The sequence below is a fragment of the Rhinolophus sinicus genome, linkage group LG02 (assembly GCF_036562045.2).
Source record: "Rhinolophus sinicus isolate RSC01 linkage group LG02, ASM3656204v1, whole genome shotgun sequence".
Classification (NCBI taxonomy): domain Eukaryota; kingdom Metazoa; phylum Chordata; class Mammalia; order Chiroptera; family Rhinolophidae; genus Rhinolophus; species Rhinolophus sinicus.
Window position 1 is genome coordinate 114767803 of NC_133752.1, and position 26629 is coordinate 114794431.

General features: G+C 45.0%; 2 long non-coding RNA genes across 6 annotated transcripts in view; one reads left to right on the forward strand and one right to left on the reverse strand.

The window, feature by feature from the left end:
* The window catches only part of LOC109438632 (uncharacterized), a 30553-nt gene extending 25722 nt beyond the window's left edge, over window positions 1-4831 (reverse strand). The window contains exon 1 of the long non-coding RNA XR_012493832.1: window positions 3862-4831. This is a non-coding gene — a long non-coding RNA (uncharacterized LOC109438632). The remainder of the gene's footprint in view (window positions 1-3861) is intronic.
* Window positions 1-26629, forward strand: part of LOC109438629 (potassium voltage-gated channel subfamily A member 6) — a 61893-nt gene that overhangs the window by 15928 nt on the left and 19336 nt on the right. For 4 of the 5 annotated variants that reach the window (XR_012493827.1, XR_012493828.1, XR_012493830.1 and 1 more), the window contains one exon: window positions 19407-19783. The exons of the other annotated variant lie outside the window; for it this stretch is intronic. This is a non-coding gene — a long non-coding RNA (potassium voltage-gated channel subfamily A member 6). Of the gene's footprint in view, window positions 1-19406; window positions 19784-26629 lie in introns of those variants that run through there. 5 annotated transcript variants of the gene reach the window in all.

The window sequence follows — 26629 nt, forward strand, 5'->3', positions numbered from 1 at the left end:
CCTCGGCACTGGTGCCTCCCTGTGGGATCTGGTCCCTCCAGCGCTCGAATTTAAGGCCTCTGGAAAGCTATTTCCACTCTGTGCTCTTTGTGCTGCTCAGGGGTCTTACCTTTGACTCCTCTCTGCTGACTGCAGGAAGGTCTGGTACCCTTGTCTGCTCCTCCACCAGCTGGCTCAGACTCAATTCTTTCTTCCAAGGTTTCCCTTCTGTGCTCAGAGGTAAAAAGGAGAGAGGGCCTAGCTATTCTTGACCTGTCATTGCCTTTGAACCTGCTCCTTTTCTGGACATCTTGGGCTGAGGAAGAGTTTTTGATATCTGATTGCTTCTTTCATCATTAAATCCACCAAAAGTCAGAACAAGTGGACTATGGGGAAGGTGGGAAAAGCATCTAATTTTGGGTCTGTCACCAACCTACTGTGTGACCCTGAGCAAGTTGCTTGCCTGGCACTCAGCAAATGTTAGCTGTTAGTATTATTCTCTGGCCTCGTGTCTTCACCTGTAAAATGAGATGGTTGAATCAGACAATTTTTGAGTTTTTGCTTGAATATCCTATAGCTTATTCATTAAATGTATGGATGGTTTCCCTGATGATGTGGCAAACTTGATTGCTTAGCTTTTGCCACCAGAATGATCTTTAAAAAGAGAGCTGGAGTTACTAAAATTTCAACTTTATATAGAATCACTGAATTTCAGACCTCATCTACTCCAGCCTCTTATTTTACAAAGATCAGAACTTAATGCTTAAAAATGTACTGAGCAGCTTACAGCAAAGTTTTGAAAGAGATGTAATAATTTTCATGTAATACCAAAGTGAGAAATTTCTTTTCTCTGCTTTTCTCTTACTTTTTGTCCCTCCTTCCTTCCTTCCTGCCTGCCTTCCTGCCTTCTTATTTCTCTTAGACGAGGTCTATCTGAATTATTAAGTGATTCCAGGTCATTTTTTATTTTATAGTTGCAAAATAAACATTCCTTGGTTTGGGCTGTGTCAGCACCTTGGCATCATGATTGGAAAAATGTTGGGCACTGAAAGGAAAGGCGCTTCTATAGTAAGGAGAAGCAGGAGAAGGCAGAGCAACAGGGATATAACCAGTATTCCCCGGGTCTCTGGCTCCCTACTTTCCAGGGAGTCTGTTAAAAAGACACAGGAAAGAAAAATTGGTACATTTCGTTGGAATCCTCAGACAGGGCAGTGGCCCCCAGGGCAGGCATGGATTGGGTGCCATGCAGTGGCTCTGGACAGAAAAATCTTGGCTGGGTAGAAAGTGTCTAGCTCTGCCCTTCTAGCTCAGCCCTGGGAGCTGGCGCCGTGCGTCTAAACCAGGGGCCCTCTGAGCCGGGTCCCATGCCGCATGGCTGCGCCAGTGTGGGTGCTTTTTGGTGTTCGGCCATCCCTTCATCCACTGAGCTTCCCCTCCTACTGCCAGCGCAGGCTGATGAAGCAGCAGAAACCTGGAAAGGAGCCTGTGTGGGTCCTGGTGTGCTATTCAACCTTGAGCAAATTGCTTGAAACAAACATTTTATTTTCTGACTTTAAAAGTAATAGCTGATCATTATGGAAAATTAGTGCACTTCAGAAAAGTATAAGGAAGAACATAAAAGTTTCCATAATCCCACAACCAGAGACATCGAGTGTTGGCATTTTGTTGGGTTTTTCTTCCAGACTAGCTCTGTCTTAGTTTGTAGCTATATCTCTATAGAGATCATATTGTATTTCATTTTAAAAATTTCATATCATGTCTCTAATTTTCTCATGCAATGATTACATAAACCCCCACAGATGCATCATTATTTTGGTAACTACCCCCAGTGTTGGACATTCAGTTTGTTCTTCTAAATGAAGCGACAGTGACCATTGTCAGTATAGGTATTTGTTCACATTTATGCCTATTTCCTTAGGTTGTATTCCTACAACAGTCAAAGAAGTATGACAAATTGAGGAAATCATTTCCTAGGCTTCAGTTTCCTCACCTATAACAGAAACCACACTAAGTAAGTGCAGCAAACACTTCTCGGCATGCAGGAACGTTGCTAGTAGGCGCTTTGGATGTACTAACTTGTTTAATCTTCCTAGCAGTCTCGGTAGTATTTCTACTTAACAGAAATAGCTTGCCCTAAGTTGCACAGCCAGTAAGTAGGGTGGTAGGATTTGAACCCACGCAGTCTGGTCCCAGAGTCCTGCCTCTTAACTGCTGTGCTAACACTGCCCCTGTGAGAGGAAAGAACTAAAGTGAACCTAATCCCTCGGGTACCTTTCAGTCCTAACATTATCTGCATTCTTCAATTCTACACTAGCATTGTTCCATAATAACACAGCTGCCTCTTCATCCCCCCATTTGTGTGTTTAATGAGGTTGGGTGTGTGCGTGTGTGTGTGCGTGTGTGCGTGCGTGTGTGTGTGTGTGTGTGTGTGTGTGTAATCTTATGAGTGGAAGAGTCAGCAGAGAGTGTGAAGCAGGAAAGCCTGGACAACCCATTGACAAAATAATAAAACACTCGTAATCTGTGTTATTCGTTACAGATTACTCATCATGGTTTCCTTTTTATCTGAAGGTTCTCAGGCTCTTTGGCTGGGAAATTTGTCATTATAATAATTGGACTGTCAGCCAGTGGAGCAGGAATGGGATTGGATGTGGCTGTCCAATGCAGCCGGGCCCAGGAGCACATATCTGTACATATTATCCAAGCAGGACACGTCCCCTTCCAAAGCTGCTCTGCCCGTGCTGTCAAGAGCGTTCTGGGTCTGACTCTTCATTGTGTAGGAAAGGAGAGAATTGACACCTTGCCCCTGGAAGGGCACGTCCATGCTGCTTGCATTAAAGCTTGCTCAGTATACAGATGGCCAGCCCTCCTTGAAACTCAGATTCATCAGATCTGAGAAAAGCCAAGAACTTGTGTTTTAAAGACGTGCTCCAAGTGATTATCTTCAGGCAGTTTGGGGAGTCTAGGCAGTGGGCCTCAACTTTCATAGGCCATCACAGTCACCTGAAAGTATTGTTTAAAAGTACCATTTTCTGTCCCCTCTGCTGTCTCATCCTACTCCTCCCCCAATTTGAATAATTGTTTAGGGTGAAGTCCAAGTGCAACACTTAAAAAAAACCTTCTCAAGAGATTTTAGTGCACAGCCAGAGGTGGGAACCACTAGTCTGAGAATTTCTGACAATAATGATTTGACACCTTTACATGTAAGTGCACTTCACACTTTACACATCTCTTTCACACTGGAATATCATAACAATCCACTAAGGTCAGGAGAGAAGGCTTTATGATGATCGACCTTGGCCCAGAGACGTTGACTGAGTTACCCAAGCTTGCACAGCTTCTCCCTCAGTCAGCAGTAGCTGTTCTCTGCCCAGCCTAGCCCTTTGCAGAAGGGCAGCCTCCCACTCCCGGAAGATCTTCCAGGATGAAATCACATTAGCCTCCCTCAGCTGCCTCTCCTAGTGTTGACTCGGGAAGCCCTTTCTTTTCATTCTCATCCACAGCCCTTCTACTGCAGCCACTCCTCTTCCCCTGAGAGCCCTCTGTGAAATGTGCAGTTAGGTTTCTCTCCCAAATTCCATCCCACTCAGCAGATAGATAATGGCACTGAGGGGCAAAAGCCCCGGGGACCTGGACGGTGCATGCCGCCACAGCCGTCTGACCTTTAGCCCCCAGATTAGTCCTTCACTGCTGGTCGTCTGCAGCATGCGCAGTGCCTCGCAGCAGCATGGAGGGTCACCTGCAGCACAGCTGCCCATGGCCAACTCCCATCTCCCCAGCTGTCATCTCCTGTCCTGGATGAATGGTCACAGTCACACTGAAGCTTCTCCCCCTGCACCCACTCCGCCTCCCATCCTGCTCCCAAACAGCCTTAAAGCCCACCTGAGTCCTTCCTGTGAGGCCGCTGTGGGGGCTGGAGCCTCTTGCAGTGGTGAGTCCCCAGTCTGGACATCTGGAATGGATTGTCACTTAACCAGGCAGAGCAGGGGAAGAAAAACAACCCGGTCACTGCATGGACCCCTCCACCACCCTCCACCAGCAACCAACTATTGGTTCAAATTCCCACCTGACTCAAACCAATGACTCTGTTTCCCTTACTCTTCCTCTCTGCATGCAAACCTTTTCCCTTGCACAGGCTGTGTCCTGGAGAAGTTCCCAGCGACTGCAGGCTTTCTGTGTCAGAATCCTGCAGCCTCTCTCCCTGGGAGGCTGGGAGGAGTGGTGGGAGGAGGCGGGGTTTTGCCTCATAGGCAATGCAGGTAGCAGAGCTGCCCCAGAGGGAAGCGATCAAATGCTTATTCCCCTCACTTCCCTTTATTTAGCCATCAGCTGCCATCTAACTGAGACCAGCCACCACCTAGCCGATTCCTGCTGCGATGCCATTCTTTCCCTCTCCCAGGGCCGGCCCCCATGGGTTGTTAATTGATTTGGTGGGTTGGTGTGTGTGGAGAGCCAATCAATATCTTCACTGATTTTTGATCCCCCAGGACTGACTTTCAGGAAAGGCACCTTAGTGTGGCTTTGCTGCCAAGTAAGGGATTTGGAAGGAGGGGCGTGGGGATAAGACTGACAAGCTCTCCTTTCCCAAAGCAAAGCAAGCAGTGGTGAAGTTTTCCATGACCCAGAATGGCTGGCTTGCTGGATCTTTACCCTTCTGGTTGGATGTTGTCAGACAGAATGATTATCAGAGGGCCTGAGAGCCCATCGCACTTACCCCCTTAACTGCCTGTCACCCACAAAGCTGAGCCTCCAGCAGCCAAGTTGGTCCTGGCTGACCTCATCCCCTGACATGGTGGGTTGGAGGAGGTTTGAACCTGAGCCAATCTGCGCCTCTTTTCTAGAAGCCCTGACATGGGACAGAAGGCTTATTCAGTCTGGGTTAGTCTTTCTATGGAAGAGATGGCAAACTTCCCAGTGGTGGGAGCTGGAAGGGGTCTGATCCATCATCCAACTTAGCTTTCTTATTTTATAAATGAAAAAATCATTGAGGCCTCAAGAGATCACTTGATTGGCCCCAAACCATATAATTACCATGGTTACTTTAGAACAGAGCCGATTCTGAAGTCTAACGTGTCCACTTACTTACTCTCTTGGCTAAGATGGGATGCCTATACAAATAATCTCCAGTGAAAGCTTGCGTTCCTCTCAGACTGAGGAAGTCATAACAGCCAGGCACTGCATGGGAGCTTCATGGGGAGAGTACAGACTTCAGTGTCAGAACGACCTGGGTTCAAATCCTGCCTCTCCCGCTCACTAGTGTGGCAACTTTGGGCAGTTTCCTCCTCTCTTGGGGCCTGGTGCTCCTCAACTATAAAATGGGGATTATTATGCTCATCTCACAGAAATATCGTGAGCGTTTTCTCATGAGGATAAGATATGCTTAGCACACAATCATTGCTCAATAAAAGGAAGTAGGCTTCTTGGCCAAAATAAATAATCGTTTCCTCCTTCCCTGGGCTCTAGTTCTGAAGCTAGTTTGGTTTGGGGATTATCTAGTGCTTTCATGTTTGCAGTTGGGACCAAGGAGCAGGGAGGCTTCCTCTTACCTCTGAGCTCCAAAGGGATGACCCTATCCAGAGCCTGGGGTGATCCTGTAAGCCCATGATCATTCCTCTCAGGCTCAGGGCAACTCAGATGGAGAGAGACATGTGGCAGACTCTAGCAGTTTGAAAGAAATGAGCACTTCTCTGTTACTTTTTCGTAGGCTTGTAAAATCTATTCAGCCTGCTATCCCACCTTTACTAAAGGCCTCCTCTGTGACACCACTGCCATGCTGTCACCAGTAAGTGCACTGGGTAAGAGAAAGGGAGCAGGAACCCACAGGTCGAAGGGATTCTTCAGCCTGGTCCCTTCTGGGGTCATGGGGCGACCCCTGAGATGATGCACCTTTTGAAACTCTTTTGAGATTGGCTGTGGAGCATACTGGCTGTCCCTCCCAGCAGCTTCACCTTGTGAACTCACAGCATGGATATTTGGGGGAAGAGGGGCCTGTATTGAGAAAGCTATTCTTTCCTTGTATGTCCTTCATGCCCTAAATCACCACATCTGAACTCGATTCCTAGTCATTCACCTCTTCCCAGAACAAATCCCTATGGAATGTCCATTTTTCAGGCCCAGATAGGATCCTGCCTTTCTTCACCTCCCGTTCTATCCCCGTCTGTTTAAATCCTAAACCTCCCTCAAAGACCACCTAGCTCATATACAGTGTCCTGCATGAAGCCTCTGTGTGGACTGGCCCACTTCCTTCACACTCAGTGGAGGTTACCCTGTTTTTTGTGGGTTTTTCTTGGGGCGAATCATTTTTTTTTTAAATTAAAGTTTATTGTAATGACAGTGGTTAGTAAAGTTAGGTTTCAGGTGTACAAATCTGTAATACATCATCTATACATTACATTGTGTGTTCACCTCCTAGAGTCAGTTCTCCTTCCATCACTACATATTAGATCCCATTTACCCTCATCTACGACCCCTTTCCCACCTTATCTTCTGGTAACCACTGTACTATTGTCTGTGTCTATGAGTTTTTGTTTCTTCATTTTTTTCTCTCGTTCCATTGTTGTTTTCAGTTTTATATACCACATATCAGTGAAATCATATGGGTCTCTATCTTTTCTGCCTGACTTATTTTGCTTAGCATTATAATCTCAAGATCCATCCATGTTGTCACCAATGGCACTATTTCATCTTTTCTTATGGCAGAATAGTATTCCATTGTGTATATATACTACACATCATCTTTATCCAAGCATCTATTGAAGGACACTTTGGTTGTTTCCATGTCTTGGCCACCGTAAATAAAGCTGCAATGAACATAGGAGCACATATATCTTTAACGGATAAATGTTTTCTGATTTTTTGGGGTAGTTACCCAGGAGAGAGATTGTGGGGTCATATGGTAATTCTATTCGTAATTTTTTGAGGAAAGTTGGAGGTTACCTTGTATTTTCATGCTAATCCTTTCTAGATACACAAGGCACCAGTCCTCACCTCAAAGGGTTGACAACCTACTTGAAAAACATGTTTTAAGTCCAATTGGACTGGCATTTCCTTGAAGGTCTCATCTTTTCAGTCCTCAGCAGCACGGTATCAGGGAGCTATTGGCTGCATCCAACAGTGTCAGGAAAACAAAAACCAGAAGCACATTTATTTTCTCATATAACTTGGAGTCTTGAGGAGGGACAGCTCCAGGACTGGTAAACCAGTTAGCTATCGCTATGGAACTAACCGCTTTAAACCTTAGGGGTTTGAAACAAAAACCATTATTTCCTAGGTTGCAGTTCAGCAGGTCAGCAGTAGGGGCTGAGCACAGCTGGGCAGCTCTTCTGATGGGGCCTGACCTGCGCTTCCTCGTGCCTCTCTGGTCAGCCTGGGTTGATCAGGTGGCACTGCTTCTGGGGCTTGGCTGGCTCTTGTCCGGGGAGCCTTAGTTCTCCTGCACGTGTCTTTCCTGTCCCTCTAGCAGCTGGCCTGGGCTTTTTCTTATGGAGGATACAGGGCCCGAGAGCAAGCTGAAGCATCAAAGCCACCTGAGATCAAGATTTGGAACTAGTGCAGTCACCTCTGCCACATACTGCTGGCTAAAACAAATCACTAGACAAGTCCAGACTCAAGTAATGGGGAAATAGACTCTGCCTCTTGGTGGGAGGAGCTGAAAGTGACCTTGCGAAGGCAGGGTGGGGAGCTTGAACCACTTTTGCAACCAGCCTGCCCCAGCCATGCTACTAGGTCTCAGAGGATTCTTTGGGACTCCCTTGGCTTCCCCCTCAGCATTTTCGATCTGTGGTTGCAGAGGGCTGACTGTATGGGTTGGTCTACGACCATTTCATATAAGGGACTTGCACATCTGCAAATTCTGAAACCAATCCCAGGTGGATACCAAGGGACTACAGTGAAGTTTGTGGGGAGTCAAAAGTTATGTGCAGATTTTCAACTGCATGGGGAGGGGGGAATCAGCACCTCTAAACCCCCTCCCATTGTGCAAAGGTCACCAGTAATTAATGGAACCAGAGGGCGTAGAATATGCAGTGACAGTGGAGGCACGTAGCAGGTGCTCCAGGTAAGGGAGGAAGAGGAATGAATCCGTCCTGGCTGGAGGCAGTTAAGGAAGGTTTCCCAGACAAACTGACACACTGTCCAAGCCTTGCAAGATAAGTCAGAGTTTTCAAGATTGAAAAGAAAATTCTTAGAAGAAGGAATGTCTTGAACAAAGGCATGGGGGCCTGAAAATGGGATGATGTGTTCAAGGTACTGGGAGCTTGGGACACGTGGGGATGGAGGGTGAAAGGGTGCAGGGGAAGCTGGAAACATAGGTTGGAGTCAGATTTGGAGACGATTCATGAAGCTGCTAGAAGTTAGATTCATTCTGAAGGCCGTGGAAGAAAGCCAGAGTTTTAAAGCAGAAGCATCACATTCCTAGATCCCATTTGGGGGTGATGCTTCTGGCTGAGGTGAGGACAGGAGTGGGACAGAGACTAGAAGTTGGGACCCCAGAGGGAGTAGTAACTGGCATTGTCAGTCGTGGGCAGAGGTGGTCCACCCTAGTCTGGAGGGATACTTTATCACTGACATTGTTTATAGTTGCTGGCACGTGTGAAAATGAAAGGCTCCGACTTTTGGTTAGTCTTACTATTGCTTTTACATCCTCTGTGGACGACGCACCCCTTTGTTGCCTGTATGGGGGCAGACCTCTCTCAGGGCACTGCCCTTGGTGTGCCGTTGACAGAAGGCTGTCGTAGGAATCCAGGTACAAGAGGTTACCATCACTTACTGAGCATCGCTAGGGGCCTGTGGATGGACAGGCTGAGTGTGCGCCCTGCAGTTCAGAGGTAGATTAGAAAAGAACCCTTGTATTTGAAGCACTGCTGCGCCAGGCCACGGAAACTGTTCTCTGATTTTCCCAACGGTGGAAAGTGCGCATGCGCACTTGGAGGGAGTGGAGTGAACCTGGGGTGGGGTGGTTGTCGTCATCCTACTGACTTTGGGGGCATAGTGTCATAAATTCCCCCTCCTTCCGCCACACTGGTCTACCCTTGACCCTCTCTTGGAGCCTGAAGCCCTCCCTCAGGCTGCTAAGACGGGGAGGTAAGGGACTGTGTCTCTTCTGTTACTGGAACTTCCTCCATAAAATATTCAGGGCTGCCAGGAAGTCATCAGGTGGAGATGTTTGAAAAATAGATTTACTCAGAAACAAACCGAATAGCTTTGCCTGCCAGCCTCCATCCGTGCAGGCGTCTACAGGGGCTCCTGGCCCCGCCTTTGCCGTCCTTCAGGGGGAGCAGCCACGCAGCTGAGCACAGTGGGTGCGATGGCTGGGGAGCAGAAACCAGGACAGCAAGAGCGCTTTCCCCATTTCTGACTCTTTCCAAGGGCAGCCTAAGTGAACTGGGACATGTTGGCCCAAGGGCCTCAGCCACCTCTGTAAAGTGAAGAACTTTGTCATATGTTTGTCTAGCACACAGTAAGTGATTAATAAAATGTAGCTGTTATTAGAGCTGTTATTAGAGCTTAGGCTGTAGAGCTTAGGTGTTGGTGGTTCTGTAATTAATTGGGTCAAGTTAGCTTTCTTTTGGTTACAAGAGACTAAAAATCAGGTTCAAGCCAACTTAATCAAAAATGGGAAATGTATCAACTCATATAACTTCATCTAAAAGTCGGCTGTGGGTGGCAGAAATATTATAGAGCAAGCTGAAGCTGGAAAGTTGGAGGGCTTGAATGACTCCTTAGTAGGGCCACCAAATTTAGCAAATAAAAGTATTTAATGCTCAGATAAATTTGATAAATAGCTCTAACTGCTGAATTTTTGTAATTTATTGAAAAAAGCTGACAACAGGACATTTAGGGTGTCCTGAGAAAGTCACTACAGGAAGCAGGCATAATCATTAAATACGGGATGCTTGGCAACCCTACTCCTTAGGGTATTCCCACCTATGAAATTCTACCCATATCTTTAAGTAGTGTTTCCACCTACTGCTATTGACTCAATTAATTTCATTCTTATATCAATTAAATTAACTAGAGACTTTGCTGGAAAGTTCATGATAAGTCTAAGGTTCATACTATGTTACTTGAAAATAATAAAATTCTTTAAAAAGTAAAATTGGGATTCAGATACAGTATGATCCAGGAGGTAAAAATCCTTTCATCTCTATTAATGCAATTCTGCTGTCCATGTTGGCTTCAGATGGTGGTAAGATGGCTAACAACTCCAGACACATATCCTCCCAGGTAGTGGTCCAATAAAAAGAGTGCTTCTGTTGATCTGACAAAGCCTATGATCTGATTTTCATTAGTTAGAATTCTACCTCATTCTTTTGTCTGGACAGAATTTTTATATTAGGCCAGGAGAATGGTTTGCTCTGACTGGACATATTTGGGTTACTCTTGGAGCCAAGGTTGGAATCAATTTTAACCAAAGCACGTGGACTGAGTATAGGGATGGGAAATGGTTTCTTCAGAGGAAAACTGGTTCTCTGTAATGAAAAGAAAGGATAAAATGGATATTGGGTAGCTAGAAAATAAAAACACCTCCCTGTAAACAAACAAATGAACAAAAATAGCAAATATACATCCAGGTTCTTCTGTGGCTCAGACAAGGAAAAGATGTCATAGCTTAGATAAATCAACACCAAAAGGGGATGAGGAACGTGCCCTCGACTTTAGGTGAGGAGTTCCTGAATTGACACATGGACTCGTTGCTTCAGATCTGAAGATTATAGAATTATCAAAGAATGCTGTCATTTCCAAAATTGTAACAGCTATATGTTTTATTCTGGTTATTAAAATAATATATGCATAAAGGCATATAGGGTAAAGTAAAAGTCACCAATAATGCCACAATCCAGAGATAATGCCTGTTAACATCTTTGTATAATTATTCAGATATTTTTCATGTGTGTGTTTAAGTTGTACATATAAAATACTTGGTTAAAAATAAAATTAAACTTAAAATTACTTTATTACCTTTTTAAATTTAATGTCATATTTTGGACATCTTTTTGTAATAATAAATATGGATTTTAAAAATATAATTTTAAGGCTGCATACATTTGAACAAAGGTACCAAAACTATTTAATGACTCTTATGTTAATTCAGTTTTTGTATGATTATAAATGATACACTGATAATATCATTACCTGTACATGTCTATCTATTATCCAATGATTTTTGTGTGTGTGAATAAATTCCTAGAAGTGGGATAGCTATGCTAACAATTATGTATGCCTTAAATATTTTTGCCATGCATTACTAAAATGCCCTCCAGAAAATTGTTCCTGTACTGGGTAAGGTTGTCAGATAAAATACAGGATGTCCAGTTAATTTGAATTCCAGAAAATGGTGAATAATTTTCTTGTATAAAAATATCCCAAATATTACAAAATCATCTGAAACTCAAATTTAACTGCAGATCCTGTATTTTTATTTGCGAAATCTGACAGCTCTAAAACTGGGTATAAATCTCAGTTCACAAACCCCGTAGGGGCTATGCAGCATCATTGTCAGGCTAAGAGCCCCCAGACTCAGGTCTGGCCACTTTTATGCACCCTGTAGCCTGAGCTCCAAATTCTGGCCATCTCCAGGGATGTTAAGCATCTAGTGGTGGGTGGGTCCCTGCCCTTGACCTCTGAGCTACCCACTGTGCCCTCACATTACCTTTTCTCTATGGAGAGAGAGAGAGAGAGAGAGAGAGAGAGAGAGAGAGAGAGAACGCGCTCCAGGGTCTCTCTCTCTTTTATAAGGACACCAATCCCAGGGGACCAGAGTCCCGCCTCGATGACCTCATTTATGACCTCATTACTTCCTTAAAGGCCCCCATCTCTAAATATAGCTATACTGGGGCTTGGGGCTTCAGCATATGAATTCGGAGGGTGAGGCACAAACATTAAATCCATAACACATAACCTTCAAGAGGTTCTCCTCTTCTTGCTGCTTTCAAAGACTCTCAAGGAGTTCAGCCTTTTGGAAAACAAAACAGGCAAACTCTGCTTATGAATAGAGTAATAAAATGTATCAACTGAGCTCAAAAGCTTCAGGAAGATCTCAATTTAAAGATTTATAATCTTAATAAATTAAATATTTATTTATCAAAGCAACGTCTCTTCTAAATAATCTTTTGGTCACACAAAAGCCACTTGTGGGGACATAAACAGTGCACATTGGCATGTATATATGTACATATGTATGCATAAAAAAGAGTGGAAGTATATCAATAACAGCAATGGTCGTAGCCACCAGTTACTACACACTGTGCCACATGCAAATATCCTCTTAAATCCTCACACCATGAGGCAGCTTCAGTCCTTATTTCCACTTGTCAGATGAGGCACCGCGTTGGTAACTAAAACCAGCTCTGTGTGACTCCAAAGGCAATATGTGTGTTTTTTCTAGGTTGAAGAGATGTACATAATTTTCAGTTTCTTTTTAACTGAATTGTAGTCCTTGAATCGTTTGCAGTGAGTATTTTTTTTTAGAATCAGAAACATTATTTCCATCTTGAAAAAGCGATAATAGATGGTTATAGAAATTGAGAGGCAAACAGATAGAAGAAATCACTAGCTCTGAATGACAGTGATTATAACACCCAACCAGCTCTGAATATTCTAGTGTGTGTGGGGGAAAGGGGGAGTTGTTAATTTGATCAGCATTAAATAGTATCTTGTTTAATTAGCGTTTCATTGATGATTTTAATGTACACTTGCTCTTAAAGATAATGGCAGAATATTATTCAGCCAAAAAAAGAGGGGAATCTTGCCATTTGTGACAACAGGAATGGACCTGGAGGACATTGTGTTAAGTGAAATAAGTCAGACAGAAAAAGACAAATACTGCATGATCTCACTTATACGTGGAATCTAAACAAACCAAATCAAAACCAAAACACGAACCTCATAGAAAAAGAGATCAGATTTGTGGTTACCAGAGATGGGGTTGGTGGGTGGGGGAATTGGATGGAGATGGTCAAAAAGTACAAATTTCTATTTACAAGGTAATAAGCACTGGGGATGTAATGTACAACATGGTGACTATAGTTAACACTGCTGTATGGTGTATTTAAAAGTTGTTGAGAGAGTAAATCCTGTAAGTTCTCATACAACAACAACAAAATATTTTTTTGGTGTCTATATGAGATGATGGATGTTAAACTCACTGTGGTAATCATTTCACAATGTGTGAAGTCATTATGCTGCACACCTTAAACTTATACAGTGCTGTGCGCCAATTACATCTCAATAAAACGGTGGGAGGCGGGGTTGGATAATGGTAGATACTAAGCCTTGAGAGTGTTCTGACAATTTTCCTGTGGGTGTCTGCACATAAACCATAGCCCTAAACGTGTTGCATGCCACGCCTTCCCCTTTGTGGGAAGGCGCAGGGCTTTAGTGACATACCCCAGACAAACACATTTGATCAAGATCAAGGTTTCCTGGAACGCCAAATTGCACATCACTCACAGAAATGGCAAGAATGGTTGGGAAACAACTGTTGAGCCTAACTCCAAATATGGTGACAAGAGCAGCAAGTGTAGACATGACTTGAGATGGTTAGGGGCTCACACAGCGTTCAGCCAGAGGCAGGATCATTCAAATATTGGCCCTCGCCTTCCCCTGAGGATGTGGTATGGCTCAAGCTCTAGGGACTGCAGTCTGTTTGAAGATGTGACCCCCCCAACTCACCCCGCCAATAGATAGTGCCAGAGACTGATTATGGGGGGCAAAGGAAGGGGTGTTTTAAAAATACATGCATAGGAATTCTCAGGTTTCATGGTTCAAGTGTATTATATTGCAGACATTAAAAAATTAGGACTCCCCATGATTATCTTAGCTTGTGTCTGAAAGGGATTTAATGTAAAGGAAGACAACTTGATAGTTTTACTCTTTAGAGAGAACTTTAAAGAATATTTTTTTTATCATACAATTCTGAATAAAGAGGGAAGAAAATGGATAAATTCAAGCTAGTTTTACTCAGCAAAGAATTAAATTAATATTGGATTATCAAGCAGTCCCTAATCGCACAAGGAGTGTAAACAAGTGGTGCTCAACATTAGATGTTCAAATTTAGAACTCTCTGGTCCCCTCTCTTCTGCTGGACTTGGAATTTTGCTCATTAGCTGACCAATCGGTATTTTCAGAACAGCCCTGCCAGCCAGCCAGTGTCACCCTCTTTTCTGTATAATAATGCACGTGCAATAATTTGCCTCTTTCTGTTGCATTTTTCCTCTTTGTTTATAAAAATGAGGGAAAAGAGAGGACTCTCCAGCAGAGAGCATAGGTGTTAAAGATTTGAGAAAAGATAAAAACCACCAGGTTTGCCTAAAGCGCCAAATCTTCAGCTTCAATCAGTTGTGCACTGGGATTCAGCCAACTGAATCCGTGTTGAATTATGAAAGAAGATGATATATTTAAAGATGATATGTGAAGTGCTGGAAATATATCATGGATGATTATGTTTAAAAGGCAAAGTGTAAGGAAGGATTTTATAATATGTTGGCCCTCCAGGATAGAAATCCCACACAACTCATAATCTTCTGCCCCTTTTATGTCAATACACATTCCAGAAGTTATGTGTGAAGATGGGAACTGGAAGTACTATATAGAGAAGTGAGTGGCAGGGCTTTAAAGAAAAAACAAGCAGGCTCCAAGTCTAGGGTGAGGTAAGACAGATGAAAAACCATTATACATCCCCAAGAAGTACATACGGGTTGTTGCAGTAGTAAAAGGCCGTGTTTCAACAAATTATTCAATATCTATTTATTGAGTTCCTGCCTATGTACGGGCCATAGGGATATAATGATAAATGAAATGAATGATGCCCTCCTTTAATGAAGCTTGTGAGTGAGTGTGCGTGTGTGTGTGTGTGTGTGTGCGCGCGTGTGTTGATGGTAGGAGTGGAGGCAGATGTTAATCCAATCAGACCAAATGTAAAACTGCAACTGTGGCAAGTGTTACAAAGCGCAGAAAGCCACACACCTGTGCTGTCACAGACTAAAATAGGAGGATTTGACTTAGTGACTCTTTAGCTGATATTTAAATGATAAGCAGGAGGTAAAGAGGTAAAAGTGCTAGAGACAGCATTCCGGGAAGAGGGGACAGCATGTCCACAGGCCCTGCGGCGGGGAAACGTGCTGAGTACGAGACCGGGTGGTGAGGGAAAAGCAAACGTGGAGCGAGGTGGGAGGGCTGTTTTATCATTAGCCCAGGAGCCACAGGACGCCATGGGCATGTTTTAAGTGAGTGGCAGTGGAGCGACATGGTCAGATTTGTGTTTGAGAATATCTGTCTGGCCATGGTGTAATGGACTGGATGGACATAGGTGGACCCGTTAGAAAACTTCTCCAACATCCAGGTGAAGATGGCACTCAGGCAGTAGTGACGGAGACAGGAAGAGGTGATTGGGTTTGAGAGCTACGGTGGAGGTGGGAACATCAGGTCTTCATGATGGTTTGCAGGTGGTGGGTGAGAGAAAGAGGTGGAAGAGAGAAAGACGACTTCTAGGATTAATAATAGAAAAGAGTAGGTAACCTGGTAGTCACCTCCTTTTGGTTTTAGAATGAAATGTGATTTCGGTGGGGAGGTGAAAGCAGTGCGCATATTTTTAAAAATCATTTAAATGTTTTATGAAAGTAATGCATGCACAGTTTGGGAAGCCAAATAATACTCTAAGGCTTCTAAGGAAAATCAGCCGCCCTGCCTTTCTCTTATGGAAGACTTCAGAGACAACAACTTTAAATTTTTTCAGGTTTGTTTCTGGTATTTACCCTTGTTTTTCTCAATCAATGCTTACATTGCTATTTCTTGATTTCTTTTTTCATTTAACAAATATTTATAAAGCTCCTACTTCGTGCTGCTCACTAAGCTTGGGTACATTAGTGAATAAATCATCAATAGATGTAAATTCCCTGCCCTCATAGAGGTTTCACTCCATTGGGGAGAATAAGCAAATCTTTAACTATCACTCTGATTATCTCATTATATAGAGGACGTGCTCTATACAGAAAGATATAGAGGAAAATGAGCACTCATGAGGGTAATGTAGGGAATGTTGAGGGAAAAATGCAATGTTAAATAAGGGAGTGGGAGAAGTGGGTGACCTTACTGAGAAGATGGCATCTGAACAAAGACCAGATGGGAGGGAGAGCCCTGTGGATATGTGGGGGAAGGGCATTCTAAGCAAAGGGAACAGCAAGTGCAAAGACCCTGAGGTGGGAGGTCATATGTGGCCCTTATTGCTGGAGGAAGGTGAACGAGGGGAGAGCAATAAGGAATAAATTAGACTGAATTGGGGCAACACGATTGCATAGGGCCTTGTAAGCTGCTATAAGGACTGATTTTCATCCTGGGCAATGGGACATTACCTCTTCTCTTTCTATGAAACCCCACTTTCTCTGCTTCCAGCATAATTTACTGGTTAAATCAATGCTTCGTGTTTATATCGTTATCCCTATCAAATATTATTTTTTGCATTGCCAAGCAGTGTATTATAATAATGCTCACTTAGTCTCTTGTAAACATTTCGTTAATAATTTCCTAATTTTCTTCACCTGCTTAATTTTCTTTGTACGTATTTATAATTCTTTCCAAACTCTCCAACAGAGTTGGAAAACCTACCTAAACACCATTTTCCATGCAATCAAACGCATCGGGCTTTCTATCTGTTCCTTTTTCCCCTGAAGTCTTCCATTCTCCCACTCCAGTTTTGCCTCCTGTCTCTCTGGCTCTGCACAGCTTTTGTCCTGGGGATTCATTTTCTTCTCTCCCATGTTGGGTCTCCATTTTCCTGTACTGCGTCTCTTCTTCTTTCGTTTGCTTCTTCTTTTGGTGGAGCAAATCCTCCACTAGTTCTCTAACAAAGGGTAAAGGGGAGGTATGTTTTTGAAACTTTGCATGCCTAAAAATGCTTTTCTCAAACTTCATTATGGTTAGATGGGTGTAAAAATCCGGGATGGCTGTCATTTTTCTTCAGAATTTTGAAGGTATTGCTCCACTGCGTCTGAACTTCCAATCCTGCTGTGAGAAGTCGATGCTGTCTGATTTCTGTGGATGCGGCATTTCTCCATCTAGAAGTTGTTAGCCTCTTCTCTTTATCCCTGGTGCCCTGCAATATCCTGGCTCTGTACCTGTGTATTTGTGTATTGGGCATAGATAAAATAGAGGATGCACATTATATTCGAATTTCAGATAAACTATGAGCAATGTTTGCAATATTTGGGACATACTTTTACTAAGAGATTTTCATAAACTCGCTGTTTATGAAATTCAGTTTAACTGCGTATCCTTCTTTGTTTATATTTGTTTGTTTTTGCTAGACCTGGCAACCTTAGAACTTGAACTTTTTAATCTGGAGAATTGTGTCTTTCCATTCTGGGATATTTTCAAGTATTTTGTGTATTTCTTTTCCTTTAAATTAAAATATTAGTCTAAGCTTAAAACGATAAAATATTTCAACAAGGCTTATAACAAAGTTATTTATTGTTGTTGTTGTCTTTGTAACAGTCCGTGGCCCCATCCCTATCTTGCACTCCCCAGAAACAATCTCTTTCAATTCTTTAGCTTTTTCTTCTATTAGGTTAGGGCAAAGTAAGTAATTGTGTTTTTTACAATACTTTTTAACCTCTTAAACTGCAATTAATTTTGTGCCAACCTAATACATTTGCCACTGTATTTCTCAATAACACACATTCCCTCTTTCCCCCTTATTTTTCAAGTCTTAGGAAAGTTGACTTCCCACCATGGAAGGTAAGGATTTAGCTTTCTTGCACCGTCCACCATTCTTCTCCACATGCTTCTGAACCACTGTGGTATAAATATCAAGGCAGCCCTGGGATAAAGCCCGCGGTGTATAATTTACTGCCATAACATGAGAACTGAGCCTAATGCAGACCCCTGGCATTTGGAAATTGTGCCCAGACACCTGACACAGCTCAACATTTGAACACAGAAGTGCTTGTACAGGCCTCTCCCAGTCACAAGCCTGAAAGGAGAGCGATCAGATTTCTGTTTACTTCCCTGTGGAACAATACAAAACTGCATTTTGACCATGTGCTAAAGTGTTATCTTTCATTTGATGACCACTGGAATTTCACACAGAAACAAAGGTTTTTGTTTTGTTTCATTTCATTTTCAACTACTTTGTGGGAGTCATTGCACGTGGACAAAGCCAGTGGAAAGCATCGGGTGACATCCTTATAGGCCTGACACTAGATGCTCATCAACACTTAGCCACGAGGCAAGCTGCTGCCTGCAGAACCCCAGGCTTGCAGTACGCATTGGGGTCATACCTGTGCTTTAGCAAAATTACACGTTACTCCATGTTATGGACCTTGGGGCTTGCTCTCACATAATTGAAATGATAAATATTAAATCTTTTTATCCATAGGAGTTTACTGCATAGGCACAGTCATATCTAATGACATTTTTGTGACTCTTAACCTGTTCCAAAGCAGTTTCACAAGCATTTGATCCTCGTGGTAGCCCTGAGAAACTGGGGACGCACCTGATCGCTGTCATTCCTGTTTTATGAGTACATGTGTGGGAACAGAATAGCAAGCAATTATTGGTTTTATTTGTTTTGGGACAAACCCAGTCTGTTCTTAAAGGGCTTAGTGTAGTTATAGCATCACAGGCATCATATATGGATGGATAAGTGAGGGGCCTAACTGTCTTTGCCCAGTGCAAGGGAGAGGCAGACATTAAACACAGGACTTAGGGCCTCCAATCTCACACACTTTCTAATAGAAAACAATTGTGTATGCCTTGGGACAGACGGTAAGGCGGCAGGAAATCAGGGAAGAGAAAGATCACTCATGTTGGGATGGCCAGAGACGCTCATGAAAGTGGTGGGCTGGGCTGAGCCTGGAGGGTGGTGAGACTGAGGCTGGGGGAGGGAGACAGGAGCATTCGGTGGGTGGGCCGAGGGAGGGGCCAAGCTGTGGCTAGAACTCTTTCATGGAGGGAGGATATGCCTGATACACACAGAGTGTCAGAGATGGACCCCTGGGACCAAGGTACACAGTGCTGGATATTAGAGAGCAGGGGACCCAGCTGAGCAGATTGTATGAAGCTTCCCTTTCCAGGGGCTGGAAGTCAAGGAAAATTCTTGGACTTGATTCTTAGGGTGCTAAGGGGCCAGTAAATGTAGATAATTAATGACATAGTATGTACGAGCAACTTCTGAGGAGTGGCTTCAGGTTGGCCATGCTCAGCAGTGGCTGATGGGTTGCAGGGGCCTTTGTGGGGGATTGGCGTGGAAGGTATGGTTTGAGCAAACCAGAGAGACCAGAAATAGGGCTAGGTGGGGAACCACTATGCAAATGCCAGAGGAGCTGAGGAAAGACGCCAGAGGGTGTTTCCTGGCTCCCTGGTGCCGTTTATCTTGCAGCAGACCCTGAGATCACTAAACTGTACTTCCTTTTGTTCTGATTCTTCCCTGGCAGGGAAAAGGCTGGCACAGTGGTCCAAGCAAGGAGACCTACACACAGGTGTGATAGCGGCCGGACAGAGAGGGCCTGGACATTTAACTTCTCCAGAGGACGAGATCCCTCCTTGGGCAATCCAGCCTGACACCCCTCCAGTGGCCCCCCACATCAGTGACCAGATTAGAAGAAACTGAGACTGAACCCGCTGGCATTAAAGATGGGCCCCAAGATGCTGGAGTGAGGCAATAGGGAGAGGTGAAAGCTGGTGGTGTGGGCAAAAGAGACCAGGTACAAGGAGGTCTGAGGTCAAAGGATGGCATAAAGTGCATACCACAGACCCACCCGGGGAAAAAGTGGCCATGGAAGACTAACAAATAAATATATGGCAAATCTCAGAGGCTATGTGTTTTGCTGCATGGACACATTAACAGCTAAGTTAAGCAGACAGGTCAAGTATTCATGACAAACGTAGGCAGGTTTCCAAGATGCTAGAACACCCAGCCAGCTTCCCAGGTGCTATCAGAAAAGGTACTTGATTGCTCTCTGCAGCAACCCCACCCTGGACAGGGGACACTCTCCAAGTGTCAGCCTGTGGGCAAATGTTAAGGTCAGAGTTACGTTTCCTGTGGCTTTCCCAGGTCCCAGAGGATGCTATGTGCAGGGTCCCCCAGGAGCAGGTAGAATTTCTTTCTAGTGTGTGACCGCGTTGCTCTTTTTGTGATGTGGTCAGCTGACAGCTCTTCACTCCTGGCCTGCCTGGCCCCAGGGGAGGGACAGCAAGGTCACTTCTGGGAAGTCCCTTCTCACCCTCTTACCCCTCCCCAGATCCTGTCAGGGTGCTCTGGAGGGAGGAATTCTCACTAGTAGCCACTCACCCAAGTAGCCTTTCCTCTTGGTGACAAACACATGATGCTGATTTTCTTGCCCTGAATTTACTTTCCTTATTAGGTGTTGCGAGGGGGGTACAGTTTGTTTGAACACCTGGACCTTCCCAGAGATTTTGTGAGTGCTGTGGCTTCCTTACCCGACTGCAGAAGTCTGGGCTGCAGGGACCGTGCTCTGAGCCATGTGTTCACCTAATGTCTAGTGAAGCACCTGACACAGAATTGTCACTTCTAAAATATCAGATGACGGAGTGAGTGACAACATGAATGAATGAACTGCTGACTCTGGTTAATACATACAGTTAAACCACTTCGATGCTGAAAGGCGTCTGCACCCAGCTCCTCTGTGGGGAGGGGTTTCCCCCACACCTACAAACTGTACTCAGGACACCAGCTGGGTGTCCTACACTTCAAGTCAGTTCTGAAACTATCTACCTGGAGGTAGCATCACATCCCACAGGTTGAGGCCTCAGTCCCACAGGACTGCCCCCTACCCCACACCCACTTCAGACACCAGTTGCAAGTCCAGATTGTTACTGATGCTTCTGAATGAGGTCCCCATGATTGCCTCCTCGGGTTCAATTGATTTGCTGGAATAGCACACAGAACTGAGAAAAACCTTTTACCGACGAGATCACCGGTTATCATTAAAGGATGTAAGTCAGGAACAGCCAGAGGGAGGAGACACAGAGGGCCAGCTATGTGGGGAGGGGCACCGAGCTTCCGTGCCCTTTCTAGGCTCCGCCCTCCCTGCATCTCCACATGTTCACCAACCCGGAAACTCTCTGAACCCCATTGGTTTTTACGGAGACCTGCTTACATAGGCCTGGAGGTCGTGGGGGGGTGGGGGGTGGGGAGACTGACAGTTCCAAACTTCTAATCTGGTGGTTGGTTCTCCTGGCAACCAGCCCCCTTCCATAGGGGCTTTCCAAAAGTCACCTCATTCATATAACAACACACCTCTATTTCCCTCATCACTTAGGAAATTCCAAGAGTTTTAGAGCTTTGTGCCAGAAATGGGGACAAAGATCAAATATGTTTCTTATTATAAATCATAATATCACCTATTCAAATCACTATGAACTCACACTTTGTTTACTATAAGTGAAGGGGGTTGTCAAACACCCCAGCAACACACACACACACACACACACACACACACGCACACACACACAACCTTTTTTCTCCAGGCTTCTCTTCTTACTAAGGAAACCCCATAAGTCTGACATCTCCTGTGTGAAGGCCTATTTTCCAAGCTGTATCTATCATTTGATTGTTTCTTTACTTAACAGGTGTTCACTAAGTGCCTACTATGCACTGGGCCAATGAATAAAACCAACAAAACCTGTGCACTTATGAAGGTGAGTTTCCGGTAGGGGGAGGCAGGCAATCGACACAATAAATAACTAAAATATATTATATTCTAGATACAAATGCAATAGAGGAAATCAGGAAATGGGGCTGTGGAATACAGCAGGAGTGGGGAGGGGTGGAGATCAGCTTAAAATAAGGGAGATAGGAAAAGCCTGACCTAGAAGGTGGTGTTTCAGTAAAGAGCAGAGGGGGTCAAGAGGGAGCCATGTGGGGAGGGAGGGAGACATTCTAGGCAGAGGGAAGAGAACCTGCAAAGGCCTGAGGTGAGAGCTGTGCTGGCACATTCTAGCTACAGCTAGGAGGCCAGAGTGGCTGGAGGGCGGTGAGCAAGCAGGAGAGGAGCTGGAGATGAGGTCAGACACAGCTGGGCAGCAGAGGCTGGGGCCAGCCAGCCAGAGTCTGGAAGGCGCCTAAAAGCACTTTGCTTGTACGTGGAATCGGAGAAGCCATTCTTCCAGGCTCTGATCAGACCAGTGCTGTGACTGGACTTCAATTTTAGCAGGATTACCAGTTAGGAAGCTGTTCAAATAATCTAGGTGACAGTAGACGGTGGTAGGGGCCAGTCTGTCAACAGTGGAGGTGGTGGGAATGGACAGATTCTGGATAAGTTTGAAGAGAGAGCCACTAGGAGGTGTTGGATGTGGGGTGTAGAGAAAGAGTGAAGGCAAGGAGGACTCCCAGGATGCGGGTTTGAGAGGTATGTGGAAAAAGGAAAGGCTGGAGGCTCGGTGCTTTCTGGCTACTGCGAGAGGCCCGGTGACCCTTCCCAGCAGCAGGCCTGCGGGGTGAGCCTCCTCCCCGATGTCTCCCTGGTGGGAGACATCAGTTTTTGTTGCCTCTGCCCTGTCTGATTTCCTGACCCCACGTCTAGGATGGGCTGCATATGAGTTTCTGTCATTAATTCTCACTCTCACTCCTCTGTCCCTCCACACATCCATCCTCTGATTTTATTCACTAGCCTCTGCATGCTTCTTACCCTCCCCACTCAAACTAGAGCAGAGGAGTCTGCTTCTCAGCCGAGTGACAGAACACCCACAGCAAAATGCCCAGAGAACTCTCGAGTACCCTTGGACCAGGGGACTACCAGCCAAGCCTATGGCCACAGAGCCGTAAAGTAAGATTGTCCGGAAGGTTCTCTTTCCTCTCAGCCCACTCCTGGGAAAGTTGGGGTCATGAGTGGCACTGACTCCAGCTGGGAAATGACAGGTGAGGTATCGTCACATCCTGGCAGGAGACAAACCAAAATGAGAATCAGGAGACCAAAAGACCCTGAGGCAGAGACAATGGGAAAGGGAAAGATGGGGTGTATGGAGTGCAGCAGCAGAACACAACAGCAGTCTGGGAAAAGAAGGAAAGTCACCGGGAAGCTGAGAACACCTCCGGGATAGTTCCTAAGGAAGGGCCATGGAGGCCTTGTCCAAAGTGGATTGGTAACGGAAGAAGGCCACCCCTTGTCGGGATGTCACAGGTGGGCAGCCTGTCCCTGCTCTCTGCCATCTATCTGCCTTTGGAATGCACCACTCCAAGGATGACCAATGTCTTTGTTTTGAGGTGAAGTAGCAGATAACTGATTTACTAGTCTGTTTTTGGGTGCCCTAGCCTGGTATTAGAAGGATTCTCCGTCTTGAGCTCCCCTGGACTGGCCGAAGGCCAGGGAGCCCACTGGGCCACAGAAGGGGCAGTCTCAGTGCCGTTCATCAGCTCCAGTGTGTGGCAGCCATAGCATGGAAGAGTGGAGAGAACTCTGGGCTGGAAGTCTGGAGACCTGGGGGCTAGTCCTGGCTCTGCCACTAAATTCACTGTGTGGTGCATGGCAAGACGTTTCAGCGCTTATTCCTGAGTCCTCCATTTGATCTGGGAAATGGAGAATTAGGCCAAATGGTCTGCAATGTCTGTTCCCACTTAGTGATTCTGAGATTTTAACTCCATCACGTGGGTAACTGAGGGCAAACTGATTTCCATGTACACGATGGAAAAAGAAAGCCCTCTCCTTGCCTAGGGAGATCCATGTTGATTCAATTCTTATTAAGCATCTATACTCAGTGGCAAGCATTTATCATAACCAAGTGACTTTGGCTCTTGTTAAAATTATTCTGGTATCCATGCAAGAATGACACATTTATGGATTACCTGATATAGGGTTATTGTGATGATTAAATGAGTTAATATAACAGTAGAGTGATTAGAACTGTGCCTGGTCTGTAGTAAGCATGTATAAGTGTTAACCATTATTATTACTACTACTACTATTATTACTGTTACTATTAAGGAAGAGTGGAATTCCTCAGCCTCATTTTCACAGGGCTCCAAGCTCAAGCCAACAGACCTGATGGAACACTCAGCCTGGAATCTTTGGCTCTGTGGGCCCCAGAGGAGGATCCTTCGTCTCTGAGCTCGGTCTCAGAACACAAACCAATCTGGTGGCTGGGGCAGAGAAGGAGCCATCAGGATAAGGAGCGTCAGATGGTTGTTGTGAGAGCACAGTGCAGTGAGGTTTGTGAACGTGCTTGCTGACTGGCAGGCTCCCTTCGGGCGTGGGAGGCAATGAGCAATGCTGTGGCTTCCTCCTGGATGAGCAATAGACTGTGAGCTCATCTGAGAGTCATGGCGTTTTAGAGCATCTCAGAGATGGGAGATCAGCTGGTTGACCTGCACACCACCATCCCCGACATATGGAGGTAAACAAGCCCCAGGGAAGTGAAGGGAATTTGTCCACAGTGTGGCAGTGGCTGGAAGAGACTTCCTATGCAGGATGCTAGTGCTCTTGGCCAGCTGGCTTCTGGCTTGGTAATGACCCTGAGGCCTACAGTCAGAGATCAAGAGTGGTTTTCCCTGCAGCCACAGCCTCCCATGCTGGAGGTGATAAAAAACACAACAAAGTGACTTCCTCCAAAAACTTTATCTATTACTTGAGAGGACATGTATGAGAATCTTTGGGCCACCCCCATCAGCTGGGTATCCTCCAGCAGGTGCTTTCTCCATTTAAGATTCAGAGCCGGATTCCATATCTGACAACTCCACTAGAGGGAGCCACTGTCACTTGTATTTTTCCCATTGGCCTGATGGGAAACAAAGACCTTCAGAGTGGCCATTGGGGGCCCATGGCACCTCCTGGTTGGAAGAGCTCTGAGTCAGCACATGGGTCATTCCACAGAGTCTTTGCATGACCAACCAAACTTGCTGTGTGAATCCATTCAGGTCTAGGAGTCTGCACTGCCTTTCCTCTGGGGCTGTAGGGTTCTCTTCCCCAGCAGTCCCGATGAGGCTGGATGATTAGTGAATTAGGTGATGAGCATGCCTCCAACCCCCGCCCCATTCATACTTGAGCACGAGAAGGAGGTGCGGTAGTAAACATGACGCTCAGAGACCCTGGGCATGTATGGGGGAAGCCGAGGCTTTCAAGTCTCCCAGATCCCCAGGCCTGTGAAGTCCAGTGGGCAACTTGAGGGCCACCTAATTCACTAATCATCCACTGAGTCACAGAGATTTTCCAGAATCTCACCAGCCTAAGAATCAGGCTGAATTATCTTTAACTCCTACCTGCTAATCGGACCTGGAGTTAGGAGGGAATAGATGGATAGGTGACCTTGTGTAAAACCTTTTTCCTCCCGGGCACGTCTTCAACTCAGGGCCTCAGTGTCCTTCTCGGCCAAGCAGGGAGTTGATGTCAGCAATCTCCAAGATTCCTCCTGAAAGCAACAGTGGTATGCTCGGTGTGTCCTCCTGCATTGTATTTCATTTGTCGCTAACTCTTTGCTTTTTGCAGTTTGGAGCATGTTAAAAGTCATTTCTTGTCCTTACATAAGCATCTAAAAAAAACACAAAACAGTAAAAATAAAATTAGATTGACCTCCTAGAACCAGTCAACTCATCAAAATAATTCTGAGCCCTCTGTGCTTAACAGTGTCAACAGTAATTGGTGCATTTCACAGCAATAGGCTGGAAAAGTCCAAAAGCAACGCTCAGGTTTACATTCTCTATGTCAGCAATCATTTGCTTACTGTCTGGTTTCTTTCTTGGGCCTGCTTACTTTTGGCGGGCTAGCGGCCAGCTCTGTGAAATTGCCTTACATCCTGGTGACGGGGTCCTCATTACTTTTAATTTCCAAGCACTGCTCAGTCTCTCAAAGATGTTTTAATGACGGAGACTCCATTCCGAAGTGAGTTTCAATGGAAAAGAAAATGAGGAACAGTGGTGGGGGTTTAGCGGGAGTTTCCTTAGAGGCAAACCTGGGAGAAGAAATTCCTTATTTAAATCAGTACATTATTCCAATCAATGCATTATTGGTCAGAATAAGGAGGAAGTGTCTTCCAGTTTTCTTTTTTTATACCCTGCATCCCCATGATTACTGTGTAACAAACAATTTGTACTTTTTAATCCCTTCCCCTTCTTTCACCTCCACCCCCAAGCCCCTTCCATCTGGCTACCATCAGTATGTTCTCTATATCTATGAGTTTGTTTCTGTTTTGTTTATTTTGTTCTTTAGATTCCACATATAAATGAAATCACATTGCATCTGTCTTTCTCTCTTTGACACTCCACTCAGCACACGACCCTCCAGGTCCATCCATGCCGCCGCAAATGGCAAGAACCCATTCTCTTCCACGGCTGAGCACTATTCCATTGTATATATGTACCACCTCCTCTTTATCCATTCATTCATAGATGGACACCCAGGCTGCCTCCACATCTTGGCCACTGTAAACAATGCTGCAATAAACATATGGATTCACAGGTCCCCTCCAAGTAGCATTTAGGTTTCTTCAGGTAAATACTTTGAAATGGAATTACTGGGTCCTTGTCTCTTGTATAGCCTCTGTTTTAAAGTTTATTTGTCTGGTATAAATATGGATACTCCAGCTTTTATTTTTTATTTTTTATTTTTTTTTCATAATATTGGGTAACTGTTTTCTCCAGGGCCCATCAGTTCCGAGTCAAATCATTGTCCTTCAATCTAGTTGTGGAGGGCCCAGCTCAGCTCCA